Raw genomic sequence first — 17,647 nt, forward strand, 5'->3', positions numbered from 1 at the left:
ATAGACAGTGTGTGTTTTACGATATCCAAAAGGTAGTGGGGAAGGAGTGGCTCAGCGAGTTAAAGCGCTGACTCTGAAAACAACGATACTGAGTTTGAACCTGGTTTAATTCCCGGTGTCAGCTCCTTGTGACCTTAGGTAAATTAAATTAGTTTACCTCCCTGTGCCTCAGGCATCAAAAACACAGATTGTAAGCTCATCTGGGCAGGGACTGTGTCTATACAAAATCTTATGCACAATGCTATGTACACTATCAGTGCTATACCAGGGCGAATAGGCAGGAGGAATCATAACCAAAAGACACTACAAAATTCCGATGGGACTTCTTAAGTTGTGCATTTCTTGATGTTTTTTAGTAATTTTCTTTTTATAACAGTCAAAACAGACTTGTGTCAAATGAAAGTGTAGCCCGATCCTCCCTTTAGCTCTCCTCACCTCTTCTACAGGCGGGTAGCCATAAGGGCGCAGCAATTTTGTTTGTGCGCTCGCATGCGCTGAAAAGGTTTGCACTTGCAAAGGTTCCAGAAGCCCCAGGGGCTGCACAACACCTGACACAGACAGCCAATAGGGCTGCTAGAATCTCCTGAGGGGAGATTGGAACTTTGGGTGTGCTTGAAGTTTGAGCTGACAGTTAGGAGAGTTGGCAGTTGGAGCTGGAACAAGGAAGGAGTAAGTTATATGTGCAGATGTCAGTGGCATCTGCACTAGGCCAGATACCCCCTATTATGCCCCAGCTAGGCCCCGACTCCCACATAGTTTGTGGCTGCGAATGGGACTTGCCCCTCAGATAGGGACCCTGCCCTGATTAGCAGTATTAGTGTTAGGGACACAGGGAGATGCCGCGCGGTGGCTGCGGCCTGTGGTCTAGGACACAGACCACCCTACAATAATAAAGACATTGTTTACAGTGGCACACTCCATGAAGGACCCACCCAAAGTAGAGGCGGAGGCTTCGCAGTATCAGCATCGGATCCATGGATCCCAGCATCGTGGCTTCAGCATTCCCGGGTGTGGCATCACCCAGCAGGTACCCAACGCATGAGTGCACCAACTCAAACACTATAGCGGGGCAGCACTGTCACACACACCTTGGGTGGGGGAGGGGAGCGTTGGAGAGTACAGCCGTGCATGGCCTGGTTGGTGGTATAGATATATCCTATGTTATTTATGTTAAGTAAAACTGTTATCTTTCATAAGTGTGTGTTTTATTGTATGCGGGTCCTGTAGCGGGGTTATTCTACATCATAGAATCCTGTACAGGTGGAGGCGCTACCGACCGAACATAGACTCAGGTATACCCCAGGTTCCCAATAGCGGAGACTCAGATCTCCTGTGCACCACAGGTATTGCACCATATACACACACCGTAGCCACACATCTCTCAGGGATGGGGAAAGTGCGCTACATAAGAAAACAATGAATGAGTTTCTTCCTCGTGACGCTAATGCAATTGGACAGATAGAAGAATATTTTATGTGTTATGGTGCACTTTACATACATTTGATACACCTGTCAAGTTCAGTGTAGTTACAAAGTACAGCAGCCCCATGCATAATACCGTTTGAGTAACCATTAAGGATTATAAATGAAGAACAGTACTACAAATCCCAGAATGCTAAGGGGCGTGAATATCACAAAACTATTATTGGATGAAACTGTCCTGAAAATGTGTAGTTGACAGGTATGGAATGTACAGTAGAAAATTCATTTTATTAGGTGGGATTTATGAATACTTAATAAGTACCGTAGGTATACTAAATGGGCCCCAGTGGTACTTATCAGCTCTCAGTTTCTGTGTTTCAAATTATCATCATTCCAGTATACCAGCAAACACCAGTAATCCATTGACAAAGCAAGGCGGAGAACGCGCCACAGAATTCGCCAACTTCATTAATGTGCCATAATCTTAAATCTAAATAAATGGTAATGATCCTCCATAGTGCATGCATTTACCATCAATTACAAACCATACACTTTTGTGCCCGCAGAGAAAGGTTGCGGAACAGGGAATTTTTCTATTCCCTCCTAATTATTCCCAAGGCACAGGACTTAGAAATCTGCTGAGACATGCATATTTAAAATCGACATGTGCATGAAAGGACTTTGTCTATTTCAAAATCCTGCCCTGTCACTAATGGAGAAGACATCAGATCAGCGTGTAATAGATCCCTTCAGCAACGAAGAGGTTAAAAAGGAATCTATGCTAGCCCTCCCATAATGAATACTTTACTTTGATACCACAGTCGGGGACCATTTTTCATCAAATCCCAAATCCCCCTTGAGGCCGGCACAGAAACACGTTTCATTTATCCAGTTATAATTTTAACATAAAAGAGGATGATTGCGAGGTGTGAGTTTTATAGCAGAGGTTAGAATAAACGATGACAGGGGAGTCACAACAGTAAGCATGGCACACAAAAAAAACTTTTCATCTTTGTTTTAATTTACCAGGGAACCATTTGTAGAATGGGAAGTGCTACCCCATTAAAATATAGCCACCGGGAAAGGTTTCAGTCTTTGGTGGGAATGCATAGCTCAGTTTAATGAAAAACTTGTCCATCTGGCCAGTTGACACAGCCTTTGGCAATGCGTTACAAAGAACTATTGCCAGAGATCACTAAGCTCCCGCTTATATCCTCATCTTCAGCACTTGTCGACCCACCACTGGATGAAGACCCAATGATCTTCCAGGTACTGTGGTTGCAATCCTCTTTTCTCCATGTTGCTCCAACACATTCGCCCCTGCGGTCCGACCCGGAAGTCTTCAGACTTTACTGAAGACTTCCTGGTCGGAGCGCAGGGGCACGCTCCTACACGGCTTTTCTTCTGCGGCTGCCGCCTGCCTTTCGCCATCTAACACATCTGCTGCCCTGCTGACATGGTGATCATCTTCTCCCACCGCCAGCTTCATCTTCAGTCAGTTCTGCCACCGCCTCACCAGCTCACAAAATCCACTCACCGTGGGCTAATGGATTTTTCAAGCACTATATATATATATATATATATATATATATATATATATATATATATATATATATATATATATATTATAAGTTATGGTGGGTGAAAAGGTGACTAAAAACCCTCCACTATATAGCATAGAAAAATATTACTTGTGAGCATATTCACAGGTCTGCAACCCTGCTTTTCGCCATTATCACCTAGCATACAGTGCTTCCACTGCAGTAAGGGATTCTGGGAAATGACATGCAAATGAGCACACAGTGCCACCTTTTGTCTCAAGACCACATTACATGGAAAACCCTTAAGCCAATGCATGCTGATTTAAACACAGCTTTTAAAAATAGCCTGGGATGAGATGCAAAGCCAATAAACCCACTGTTTCGACCTTGTGGGTCTCATCAGTGTGAGGTTAGTTGTACTGGCTTTGCATTTTGAGACATAGTAGGCTATGTTCAAAATCTGTGTTTAAAGCAGCATGCATTGGCTTAAGGGTTTTCCATGTAATGTGGTCTTAAGGCAAAAGGTGGCACTGTGTGCTCATATGCATGTCGTCATTTCCCAGAATCCCTTGCTGCAGTGGAAGCACTGTATGCTAGGTGATAATGGGGAAAAGCAGGGTTGAAGACCTGTCTAAGGCCTCAGCCATGTTAACCGCTTGCTTGCGGAAGCGTGCTGAGGCGCGCTCCCGCTCAGCACTGAGCCCCTACAGCCGCAATTAGAGCGGCTTTAGTAGGGTCTCACCTGCGCTTCCGCGCGCTTGCGGAAGCGCAGGTCTTAGGGGAATTTAAAATTCCCCCGCTTGCCGGCGCGACAGGCCGGTCACGTGAGCGGTTCGCCCAATGAGGGCGAACCAGCTCCGTGACGTCACTGGCCCGCCCCCGGCCAGTGACGCGCCCGCCCCCTGACGGCCCGCTGACGGCGCGTGCGGAAGCACCGCAAGGACAGGGAAAGCACCCGCTTTCCCTGACCCTCAGCGCGCCTCAGCGAGCAAGCAGGGAGCATGGACTCAGCCTAAGACATGTGAATGTGCTCACAAGTAATATTTTTATATGCCATATGGTGGAGGGTTTTAAGTCACCTTTTCACCCACCATAACTTAAATTATATCTACATTATATCGAAATAATAATAATATATATATATATATATATCAACTGTAAATATTCCTGTATATTCATTTGCATGTTTTAGACAGGTCTGCAACCCTGTCTTTCACCATTATCACCCAGCACACAGCACTTACACTGCAGCAAGGGATTCTGGGAAATGACATGCAAATGAGCACACAGTGCCACCTTTATCTCAAGCTCACATTACATGAACAACCATTAACCAATGCATGCTGCTTTAAACAAAGCTTTTAAGCAAGGACTTGGGAGATGCAAAGTCAGTTAACCCACTCACAGACATGTTTCAACCTTGATGGGTATCATCAGTGTGAGGTTGGTTGCTGACATTTGCTCATCTGAGATTAAAGAGTAAGTAATCACCACATTTATTAAGGTTATGGTGGGTAATAAAAAGTGACAAAAACCCTCCACAGTATAGCATATAGCAACTGTAAATATTCCTGTATATTCATTTGCATGTCTTAGACAGGTCTGCAACCCTGTCTTTCACCATTATCACCCAGCACACAGCACTTCCACTGCAGCAAGGGATTCTGGGAAATGACATGCAAATGAGCACACAGTGCCACCTTTTATCTCAAGCTCACATTACATGAACAACCCACCTGTAGGCGGTCTACAATATTTTGTCACAGCCATTTCAACGCGACTCACCCCGCTGCCACTGTCCACTTCGCACTAAGGGTAAGTGCCTAAACTCCATACTCTAAGACCTTACCAAAAAACCCTACCACAAGCCCTTAAAAAATCGTTGCCTAACCGCTAAAACCCCTAAATTAATCCACTAACCTAACCGCGAAACCTCTTAAATTAACCTCCTACCCTAAACAGTAATAAAACTTACCCTAGAAGCAGCCAGCGGTGGGGATGCCAGCGGTGGATCAGCTACAGCCGAGGGTTCGTCTGTCTGGGACTGAAGGCTTCCCCCCCTCCAAGGTAAAATTCTTAGGGGGAGTGAGAAACATGAGGCCGAGATTGAATGAGCCTACCAGCGGGAGCTTGGCAATGGCTTCTATGGCCGGCAGCATATTTCCTGCTGGGCTGGCGCTGCTCTGGCTGGGGAAGCAGCCAAATGCTACGCTTTTCGGGGCGGATGGCCTCCTGGCCTGATCTCGGCCCCTGCCATCATTCTTGTCCCTGCACTTCACCTCCCCATCCAGCACTACCCAGTTCTTAGGACATGTGAGCTGCACAAAGAGTTTCTCAGCCCTGCATGTCCGGAAACCTCGGCTATGCTTAATATTGTGCACAAACACATTTTTACACTTTAGTACAGTTTATAGACTTCAGGAATAAATAATGTAGTTTTCATGGGATGCAAAGGGCTACCGGGAATGTAAAAACAGGGTAGCTCAGGGGGCTGGTGGCCAGATGAGCCCCAGAGAAGGATGGCAGGGGCCGAGCTTAAACTTTATTATACTGGTACCTGGGCCCCTTTCTGTCACAAAGGTTGTTTAAGCTTCAGAGTAACTTAGAGGTAATTTTTTTATACAAGTCAAATATGGAATTGAGCATCAGAAATTAACTGAAGCAGTTATACTTAGAATCCATTTTGAGTAGTAAGCCGTCTTTCAACAGAATATGTAGTTATGGATGCTTTGATCTCCACTGATGAGTTATGCACAGTTCTTGGGCTTTATATCTTGAGAGATATAAATCAGGCAAACTGTTCTACAGGCAGAACTTACAGATCCGTGACAGGATCCTGATGCAGCTCAGCAGGACACATATGCTGGGCTAGATTACTCCAGTATAATGGTGCTGGTTTTCGGTTATCATTCTCATTTATGAAGTGGGGATGCTTGGCTTTTGACCACACTATGTTTAGGGCCAAACTGTCAGGTTTGTACTCTGTTCTGGGATTTCCTCCTCATTCTGCAGCTGGACAGCAAGGTCACGGTGACAGCAGAACTAAGACCCGAGCATCCAGGCCACAGCTATCCCCAAGAGAAAGAAGTCCCAAGAGAGAGATGCCGTCAAGTGACTCCCAACTTGTTTGGACAAGCTGTGTATGCTGTTTCTCCCCATGGGGTATGCAGTTCCATTAAATATGCTGACCATTGCACATAACAAGTTCTTAAAGTAATACAGATATACATTTTACTGACTATAACTCAGCGGGGCTTACAATTATATATACATACTTTATGGTGAAATCGTCTCATACAGTATATATTCCAAATTGTGGTTCCTCCCTATCTGGCTATTGGTACTATTCTTTTGCTGTTTGTCATCTGCATGAGGGACTGCCTGTATATCATCTGTCCGCGGTGTGGGGATTTGCCAGTTTCATTGTTTTATATGTAATGTAAGTTTTTACCCATCTATTTTATTAGATAAAGTGTTTTTTACCTTTATTGATTCAGGCTTTCTTCTGGCGCTTCCTTTTTAGTTTTTTGTTTTATGTGTTTGTAGTTTTACCTCGTTGGATCACAGGAGAAGGGTGGGGCAGCGGGATAGATCGAAATTCACCAGGGAGACCGACATCAGCGCAGTCTCAGACCCATATAATAATAATAATAATACCGGTAATAGCATGTTCTTGTATAGCGCTGCTAGTTTTACGTAGCGCTTTACAGAGACATTTTTCAGGCACAGGTCCCTGCCCCTTGGAGCTTACAATCTATGTTTATGGTGCCTGAGACACAGGGAGATAAAGTGACTTGCCCAAGGTCACAAGGAGCCGACACCGGGAATTGAACCAGGCTCCCCTGCTTCAAACTCAGTACCAGTCAGTGTATTTACTCCTGAGCCACTTCTTCTCCCAGTGTCTCACTGATAGGAATCAAAACATTTCTAATAAAAAGATAAATTTGGGGACAGTCACCCCAACTCTCACTGAGTCTAACACACACACACCCCAAAATTTATATGGGGGAGGTTGAAATCAGAAAAGTTGTTGGAGGAACATGGAGGAGAGGCTTGCAACCGCAGTACCTGGAAGATCATTGGGGAGACTGTCATCCAGGTCTGAAGATGAGATATATATATATTAGACACACACATACACTATTTGTGCGAAGGATGCGTTTCTGATAAACTAAATGCTAATGGAATTCATGAAAATCAAACCGAAGGTTATTTGAGAAAATGGGGAATTGCATTAACCAGACCTCCAAAAGTCCAATTTTTGCACTCCTGCAATTATTTGAACATTATTACTGAGTACTCCCATCACTTCCCCGGTACTGTATAGTATTGTATGTCTTTATTTGTATTGTATGTCTTTATTTATATAGTGCCAAACGTGTACTCAGCGCTTCACAAAGAATACAGTACAGGGAATTATAATAATACAATAAGTGCAGCAAAAATCAGACAATGGGAAAGGAAATCCCTGCCCTGAAGAGCTTACAATCTAAGAAGTTTGAGGGGAAACTTACAGAGACAGCAGGTGAGGGAATAAGTGCTGTACACATCGAGATGATTAAGAGCACAGCAGTTTAACACTCACCAATGATGAGATGTGGTGTTTGGACGTGCGCACTACTGGGCAAGACAAGGGCAGATGGGAAAAACGGGCGCCAAACAGCAGAATAGCGAGAGGCACCACCACACCACCAATTCTTGCGCATCGTACTTCGCACACGTGTGAACCAACCCTCATTGCTTCTTTAAATTTTACTATTAAAAACAAAACCACATAGGTGCGAATTTGTGTTGACTGAAGTTGCACAAATTGAGGGATAGATAGATATACAGTTAGGTCCGGAAATAATTGGACACTAACAATTTTCATAATTTTGGCTCTGTATGCCACCACAATGGATTTGAAATGAAACAACCGAGATGCAATAGAAGTGCAGACTTTCAGCTTTAATTCAAAGGATTGAACAAAAATATCGTATGAAACGTTTAAGAATAGCAGCCATTTTCATACACAGTCCCCTTATTTCAGGGGCTCGAATGTAATTGGAAAAATTAACACAATCATAAATAAAATGTTCATTTGTAATACTTTGTCGAGAATCCTTTGCAGGCAATGACTGCTTGAAGTCTGGAATGCATGGACATCACCAAACGCTGGGTTTCCTCCGTTGTTATGCTTTGCCAGGCCTTTACTGCAGCTGTCTTCAGTTGTTGTTTGTTCGTTGGTCTTTCTGCCTTAAGTTTTGTCTTCAGCAAGTGAAATGCATGCTCAAATCGGGTTGAGATCAGGTGATTGACTCGGCCATGGCAGAATATTCCACTTCTTTGCCTTAAAAAACCCCTGGGTTGCTTTCGCAGTATGTTTTGGGTTATTGTCCATCTGTAAAGTTAAGCGCCATCCAATCAACTTCACTGAATTTGGCTGAATCTGAACAGACAATATATCCCTATACACTTCAGAATTCATCCGGCTGCTTCTGTCCTCTGTCACATCATCAATAAACACTAGTGACCCAGTGCCATTGTAAGCCATGCATGCCCATGCCATCACACTGCCTCCACCGTGTTTTACAGAGGATGTGGTATTATTTGGATCATGAGCCATTCCAAGCCTTCTCCATACTTTTTTCTTCTCATCATTCTGGTACAGGTTGATCTTAGTTTCATCTGTCCAAAGAATGCTGTTCCAGAACTGGGCTGGCTTTTTTAGATATTGTTTGGAAAGTCTAATCTGGCCTTTCTATTCTTGAGGCTTATGAATGGTTTGCACCTTGTGGTGAACCCTCTGTATTTGCTCTCGTGAAGTCTTCTCTTTATGGTAGACTTGGATAATGATATGCCTACCTCCTGGAGAGTGTTCTTCACTTGGCTGGATGTTGTGATGGGGTTTTTAACCTATGTCTCTTTGGAGGCTGTGGCACCTCCCCCCAGAGCTCACTCCTCCTTCACCCTTTTAACTTGGAAGGTCATTTCACTTGCTGCAGGAACAAGACCCATTATGGTTTTTTCCCCTCTCACAGAGGTAAAAGGAAGGGTTCACAGTGTCGTGTAGGACCTGCATTATTTTGGTTATACCTTGACGTTGGTATGCAGGCTTATGACGCCTTTGGCCAAAGGGTTAACTAAATAACCAATTATTATTATTGAAATATTTTACTTTATATGTTTTGTCAATTGGATGCAGCATTGGGCACCCCCTGTCTCTTGTCAAATCGGGTTGAGATCAGGTGATTGACTCGGCCATGGCAGAATATTCCACTTCTTTGCCTTAAAAAAACCCTGGGTTGCTTTCGCAGTATGTTTTGGGTTATTGTCCATCTGTAAAGTGAAGCGCCATCCAATCAACTTCACTGAATTTGGCTGAATCTGAGCAGACAATATATCCCTATACACTTCAGAATTCATCCGGCTGCTTCTGTCTTCTGTCACATCATCAATAAACACTAGTGACCCAGTGCCATTGTAAGCCATGCATGCCCATGCCATCACACTGCCTCCACCGTGTTTTACAGAGGATGTGGTATTCTTTGGATCATGAGCCATTCCAAGCCTTCTCCATACTTTTTTCTTCTCATCATTCTGGTACAGGTTGATCTTAGTTTCATCTGTCCAAAGAATGCTGTTCCAGAACTGGGCTGGCTGGCTTTTTTAGATATTGTTTGGAAAGTCTAATCTGGCCTTTCTATTCTTGAGGCTTATGAATGGTTTGCACCTTGTGGTGAACCCTCTGTATTTGCTCTCGTGAAGTCTTCTCTTTATGGTAGACTTGGATAATGATATGCCTACCTCCTGGAGAGTGTTCTTCATTTGGCTGGATGTTGTGATGGGGTTTTTCATTACCATGGAAAGGATCCTACAATCATCCACCACTGTTGTCTTCCGTGGATGTCCAGGCCTTTTTGTGTTGCAGAGCTCAGTGCAGTGCATTCTTTTTTGCTCAGAATGTACCAAACTGTTGATTTGGCCACTCCTAATGTTCCAGCTATCTCTCTGATGGATTTTCTTTTTTTTTGCAACCTAAGGATGCCCTGTTTCACTTGCATTGAGAGCTCCTTTGACCGCATGTTGTGGGTTCACAGCAACAGCTTCCAAATGCGAATGCCACACCAGGAAATCAACTCCAGACCTTTTACCTGTTTAATTGATGATGAAATAACGAAGGAATAGCCCACACCTGTCCATGAAACAGCTTTGGAGTCAATTGTCCTATTACTTTTGGTCCCTTGAAAAAGAGGGGGCTACATATTAAAGAGATGCAATTCCTAAACACTTCCTCCAATTTGGATGCGAATACACTCAAATTAAAGCCGATAGACTGCACTTTAAGCCCATATTCATTGGTACACAGCCGAAATAACAAAAGTTATATGTGTATACACACATATACACACACGGATATTTTAGTGGGGGACCTCAGGCAAACTGGGTTACAGCGTTCCGGCACGTTTTCATTAAATTTATATAGTGTCAATCAACCAACTAAATATATTGACAGTGGCTGGCATACTAACAATGGGAGCAAACATTCTTTTCTACCATATGTCTTTATTTAAAGCTGAATGATTTGTTGAAGTTTACATAAGTAGAGATTCTCCCCCCCCCCCTCCTCCCACTTCCCCCCCTACTAGGGCATTGATATATCACACAAATTAGATATATCACACACACATTTATTTGGCCCCTGCTCAAAATGCTGTGCAGCTGTCTCTTTGTGCTGCAGAAGATTTTTGTCCCCTTCAAATGAATGGGACTTAACTCATCTCCAGCTTTACACCATATTACAAAGGGTCATCTCTCTCATATTCTGTATGTATGGTAAAGTTACGTTACGAGTCTCATTCATCTGGTGTCACAAAAGTAGAAAGTTAAAGGGTTCTTCCGACGCAGCCCACTTGCAAGCATGAAATCACAAATTGTTACTCTGTACCGGAATTCTTTTGTGGTCAATAAAATAATAATATTTTTTTCCTATTCAGCATTGACAATGTACACACATAATTGTGTATACTACAATAAAAAACAAGCCCCAATGCACATCCAGAGGCACTCCAAATTAATATACATAGAAATAACATATTGTGGGTTTTGAGCACAATATCTGGGCTTGAGCTGGCTAAGATTGTGTATTACTAAAATATTTTTGTAGTTACAATGAGTCCCTGGGCTGAAGAGCTTACAATCTTTTTTGGTACCTAAGGCACAGGGATTTTTTTTTTTTACATCTCTTCTTGCCCTTTCCAAAGCTGCCATTTTAAATTCCAATGCTTCGTTCAGGAGATATAAGCGTTATAAATATTAAGTGGAAGTTAAAATGGAGTTCTCCCAGAGCTCAGTGCAGTCTATAGGAGGCCACGGTAACACCTCCAATACTAAAGATGACAAAAATCAGGATTTTTAACACTACATAACACTTTATTATATATTATAGGAGTTAAACTCTCCAGAAGGGGTAACTGAAGAACAGCTGCGTAGAAGCCAAAGAGTTGGTCAACCTCCCATGAGAATGACTTATGATCAATTTGGGGTCACCCCATTATGAGACTCAACAGTGGGCTCGCAGTAAAGTGAGATCTGTGATTGGAATGTTCAATGAAATGTATAATCTCATATAGAGTTAACAGTGAAAAGTTATATTCCATATATGCATTTTTATTGTGTAATTGTGTGACATTGGTTTACGTTCCCAAGCGGAGACGTTGGATTCCACCAGGGGGAGAATGTAGTGGTGTTCCCCTGCCCCCCCCTGTACCTCTGCTGCGGGGGGTGGTGGTGGGAGCTGTGCAGGGAGAGTTCCGGAGGTTCCGCGGTGGCCCGATAGTACAGGGCGCCACCATGTTGTGTCTCGCACATGCCCAGTACCAATGCGCGACGGGAGGCCCTGAGGAAGTTTGCACATGCGCAGTGAATAGCGCTCAAAGGCTGGCCAATAGAAGAGAGGCTCTGAGCTGGGACTACAATTCCCATGAGCCTCAGCAGGGACGCATGATGCCGTTGAGCGAATAGGAGGGGAGGACTGTGAGCAGGCAGGAAAGGGAAGCGTGGGGGAGAAGTGAAAGTGGTGGAGAGGCGGTCACAGCAAAAAGTCAGGTTCAGGAACAGTTGAGGTTAAAAACAGCTTTATTAGTACATGCTGTACATCCCCTTCTGAGATAATAAAGCTGTTTTTAACCTCAACTGTTCCTGAACCTGACTTTTTGCTGTGACCGCCTCTCCACCACTTTCACTTCGTCTACTACAAGGCTGGTGCACGCAGGCATATCACCGCGAGATTCGCCCGTCTGGAGGTCTGACGTCATCACTCCCTTCCCACCCACGTGGACACGCCGGAGCGCAGTGGTTGCAGTGTTCGCAGAGACGCACCAGCACCAGCACTCCTCCATCAGCAGGATACAGCGTGAGCGCGACTACTCAGCGGGATCCGACAAATATCCTGTGAAGCCGTTAAGACGGAGGGAGGATACCCGGACTGCACGCGCAAGGACAGATACGACGTCACCGACAGCACCCCAGCGGGTTACCCAGATTGCAACGTGGCATACTCACTGTTAACCACACGGAGATACCAGTGACACCAGGTGGGCAAGGGCAGCAGCTGTGGCGCAAAGAGGTCTGCGAGTGGAGTGTCCCTGGATGCTTCATCCTTCGCACCCGGCCAGAGTCTGCACAACGGGCCCCCCGCCCAGGGTGAGTTCTTATACTGCTTCTTATTTTATGATTGATGCTTATGGTGATCTGCTACACACACTTTCTAGTGGACTGTTGGTTTACTCCCATTTCTAGTTATATCAGACTTTAGCAGCATCAGGTCTATTGGGTTCATTCCCTTATCCTATTTCACAAGCGTGGGGGAGAGACCACGCTAGCAGTGCGCCCCGGGGAAGCAAGGGGAGAGGAGGTGTGTGTTGCAGGAGGTCAGTGACCCACCTCCATAGGCCAGAGATTTCCCTTAGGGCCAAGTGCAGACCCTGAGTCACCACCAGCTTGTGGTACTGCAGGGAACAGCCTACCCTTTACTGTACTAGCAGACAGGGACACAGTATTCTTTCTGCGCTGCTGTGCGGTCAGTAGTTTGGGAGCACGCTGCTGGAGACAAGCAACTACTCGTAGGAGACTACACTGGATTCGCGGATCCTTTGCGAAGTTCAGTTACCGACTGCGGACGCGGTCGGAAGGTATTATAAATAAGTGCACCAACACCGGTACCTGCAGGTGCTGATCCCGCCTTGGGGGAGGGTTCTTTGGGGACACTGGGTTGAGTGACCAAGGGACTGGTCCAGTAAATTGGACATGGTGTGGGGTACACGCGGAGGTGGGAGAAGGGGACATTGCTCCAGTTGAAGTGTGGCAAGGCCACAGGTGTCTGATTGCTACGTATCAGCTATTCATGCACTGTGTTATATGTGTGATATGTGTATGTTTAGGTTTTGCATTCATTTACTAGTAAAAGGTTACAACGTTGCTGCTTATTATCATTATTCTTGCTTAGGGGAATCTTACTTATTGGGGATCCTGGGTAAGTGGAGGCGCTGCCAAGTACATATTGTTACCCCAGGCTCCCAGTTATCGGAGGCCCAGATCTTGCTGAGCCAGCAGGTATATACAGCATTAGTAGTCTTTCTATATCAGCAGGAAAGAGGGCTACATTTGGAGGCGCTGCTGAGATCTCAGACCTGGGGTGGCCTAATCAGTATCTAAATTGTGCTATCCATTTGTGCCATGTTTGTGCCTTCCCAGACCGAGGTGTGCAAGTGGGCCCAACAATACAAGATACCTATAAATTGTGCCATTGCCGTTGGGCATGTCCCTACTGCTACATCCTTGGGCACCATAGGGGATCAAGCAAGAAAACTCCCGTCCTTGGTGACGGCCCAAGTTATGGACCATAAGTATGATGCTGACCAAACGTGGCGGAAAGTCCTATTAGCCACTGAACAGGAAATATGCCCAGAAGCCGTACCACCTATACTAACCCTACCTGACGACCCGGGGATTCATTGGTCACTGGTCCATGTGGGCATAGCCACGCCCCTGGCTATGTCCACGCCACAGAGAGAAACTCCTTGGCCATCATCTGCAGTAATGTATACTCCCTCTCCGTACTCCAAAGAGCAGCCTAACCCCCACGTGGCCCGCTGCCACTGGTCTAGGAGTGTTCTTTACCCCGTCCACTATCCGGCCCTCCCTGAGTAGAAGCAGTATGTCCAAGCTCGACTCAGGTAGCCCTTATGTGGGAAATATTATGCCTAATGACGTCAGTGTACCTGTGCTGGTAGAGGCCATATATCAATCTTCCCATTCGCATCAGTACAGGAGACTGAAGGTGTTCTCCATGGACAAACCGATGCCCGTAGGAGAGGTGGGGTTTGAGGTATGGATGGATCATGCGGAGCAAGTACTGCCCGAATGGGCCTGCACTGACGCAGTAAGAAGGCAGCGGGTTATTGAATGCCTGCGGCCGCCCGCATCCCATATAGTGCATTGCTACAGAGATGACCATCCGGATGTGGACACACATGGAGTACTATATGCCCTCACCAAAGCCTACGGAACACCGGTGGACTCGTTCTCCTTGATGGCCAAATTCCACGCACTTGCCCAGAAAGAGGGAGAAATAGTGTCTGACTTTCTTAGACGCCTACACCTGGATCTCTGGATGCTGGTAAGGAGGAATTCGATGGACTCCGAACCACGCAATTCCTGAGGGGACTCCTATCATTACACCCGGTAGCAGTAAGAGTCAGCGGCTGTCTAGTGCCGGGTCAGGCCTTGTCGTTTGACGAACTTATGGACCGAGTACAGGCTCATGAAACTGTGCTGTTAGGCTGGGAGATGAGCACCGTTAAGAAAGCCGGAATTACCTCCAAGGAAGTTAAGAAGGGAGAGGCTAGAGTGAAATACACAATGGAGGTGAGTCGAGAAAAGGGGGATCCTGAGGACTGTGAAGTTGACTGTGAGGACTCCACCTTAGAGTCCGCTAGGAGTAATGTTCAGTGTTTTCATTGTGGTAAGATGGGCCACATCTCTTCCTTCTGTCCCATAAAGAGGAAGATGGCATCCAGGACTGCGAAATCCATGCTGTGCACCACATTGACCGCTGAAACCGCCCCTGCGGTCGAAGGAGGTGCTATCTCAGAGACTAATGAAGTGCCGGCACCGCCACTGATGGGCAGCCCCGTCGGACCGCCGGCCATTGTAAATGTCGTTATTGAAGGCATCTATGCGTCTGCGTTACTGGACACTGGTTCGCAAGTAACCATTGTATATCGACCCTTCAATGATCAGCACCTTCACCGGTTACCCCTACTGTCTGCGGACACGATGAGATTAAGAAGATTGAACCCAGGTGATTTGAATAGGCGCTAAGATCCCCACAGATAACAAGTGCAAATGCAACAAATCAAATTTGAATATAATTAAGAGGATTGAGCCATGAAGATTATCCTATTGATGGAGTGGTACGGGTGCGTTTGGATATTCCACAGTTGAACACTGGCAAGCATCATCCCATGGAGGTGGAAGCGTTAGTGTGCCCTGAACCCCAAGAACACCCCAGTGCCCCTATAATCATGGGAACCAATACCGACATAGTACAGGCCGTGATCCGTATGTACTTACAGGAGGCGGGCGAACTACCCTTGTTGGCGCTAGCAGCGTGCCCAGCATTGCAAGATGAAAGCTGCAGGATAGCTGCCGAAGAAGAGCATGGGGTCCTGTACAATATCGATTACGGATTGACGGAGATTCCCCCAGGGGGAGGAAAGATGATGACGGTCACCTGTTGCTACCCAGAGAGGCGCAAGGCGGATTGACTATTCTCACTGGAGTGTACTGCAAATGATGATCAACAGCGCGGATACAAGCTACTGGCCTCAGTGCAAGAATGGCCGTTTAAAATACCGAACAGAGTACGGGTCTATGTTAAGAACCTTTCTCCCTATACCATGCCCATAGACTATGGGCAGCAGTTGGGCCGAATATATCCTGTCACTCCGGAAGAAAAGATGGAAGTTATATCACAGGCAGCTACCGTTTCTACTGCTGTTCCTCAACTGGCGTTTGACTTCGGAGATTCCCCCTTGACGGCGGAATGGAAAAAAAGATTGCAGACAAAGTTAGAAACCAGATGATAGGTATTCTCTACCAGTGATATGGATGTGGGGTGTAGCCGCAGCGCTCAACATACCATATGTCTCAACGATACGACTCCTTTCCGAGACCGATCCCGTCGCATCACCCCGAGGGATGTGGAAGATGTGAGAAAACTGCTACAAGAAATGGAGGATGCCGGTATTGTCCGGGGATCGCGTAGCCCTTACTCTTCGCCCATCGTGGTGGTGCAAAAGAAGAATGGGACGGTACGTCTATGTGTTGACTATAAAACCTTGAACAATCGTACTGTACCAGATCAGTATACCCTTCCGCAGATCGTAGACCTCTTGAATACTCTGTCCGGGAGTAAGTGGTTCAGTGTGTTGGATCTAAGGTGAGGGTACTATCAAGTGCCCATGAACTCTGAAGATCAAGAGAAGACTACTTTCGTTTGCCCATAAGGGTTTTATCAGTTCACGCGTATGCCTTAAGGAATATGTGGTGCACCAGCCACTTTTCAGCGTCTAATGGAAAAAACCATCGGAGATATGAATCCCAGGGAATGCTTAGTGTATCTGGATGATATTATAGTGTTCGGAAAGACGTTGGAGGAACATGATGAAAGGCTGTTGAAAGTGCTGGACCGACTCAGTACCGAAGGGCTTAAGCTGTCTATGGACAAATGTCGGTTCTGCCGCACCTCAGTGACTTATGTGGGTCACATTGTCTCAGCCGAAGGGAATGCTCCCGACCCCGGAAAGATAGAAGCAGTGGTGAATTGGCCGCGGCCCAATAACGTCATGGAATTACGCTCGTTCCCGGGGTTTTGTGGGTATTACCGAAGATTTGTGGAAGGCTACTCATGCAAAGCGAAGATCATTAACAACCTTCTCAAAATCTACCCCGAGGACACGGGTCATAAAGCCACTTCCGCTCAAGCACCCTTCGGGGACAAGTGGACTCCTGCATGCGAGCAGGCGTTTCAGGGTCTAAAGATTAATTTAACACAGGCTCCAGTGTTGGCGTACGCAGATCCGTATCGACCGTATGTCCTGCATGTGGATGCTAGTTTCAACGGGTTAGGAGCGGTGCTGCACCAGAAATACGATACCGAACTTCGACCAGTGGCGTATGCCAGTCGAAGCCTGATGCCTAGTTACATAGTTACATAGTTACATAGTAGATGAGGTTGAAAAAAGACTTCCGTCCATCAAGTTCAAACTATGCTAAATTTAGACAACAGATACTTTATCCTATATCTATGCTTATTCATCCAGAGGAAGGCAAACAAAAAACCCCATTAAGGGGAAAAAATAATTCCTTCATGACTCCAAGAATAGGCAATCGGATTAATCCCTGGATCAACATCCTTCCCATGTATACTTATTTGGTATATCCCTGTATACCTTTTCCATCTAAAAAGATGTACAACCTTTTTTTGAACAAATCTATTGAATCTGCCATCACAGTCTCCATGGGTAATGAATTCCACATTTTAACTGCCCTTACTGTAAAAAAACCCTTTCCTTTGTTGCTGGTGAAATTTCCTTTCCTCCAACCTTAAGGGATGGCCCCGAGTCCTTTGTACTGCCCGT

General features: G+C 45.7%; 1 long non-coding RNA gene across 1 annotated transcript in view; it reads left to right on the plus strand.

The window, feature by feature from the left end:
• Nucleotides 1-643: 643 nt before the first annotated feature.
• LOC142490988 (uncharacterized) overlaps nt 644-17,647 on the plus strand; it is a 59,657-nt gene continuing 42,653 nt past the window's right edge. The window contains exon 1 of the long non-coding RNA XR_012800203.1: nt 644-1,027. This is a non-coding gene — a long non-coding RNA (uncharacterized LOC142490988). The remainder of the gene's footprint in view (nt 1,028-17,647) is intronic.

This window comes from Ascaphus truei, chromosome 3 (assembly GCF_040206685.1).
Source record: "Ascaphus truei isolate aAscTru1 chromosome 3, aAscTru1.hap1, whole genome shotgun sequence".
NCBI classification, from domain to species: domain Eukaryota; kingdom Metazoa; phylum Chordata; class Amphibia; order Anura; family Ascaphidae; genus Ascaphus; species Ascaphus truei.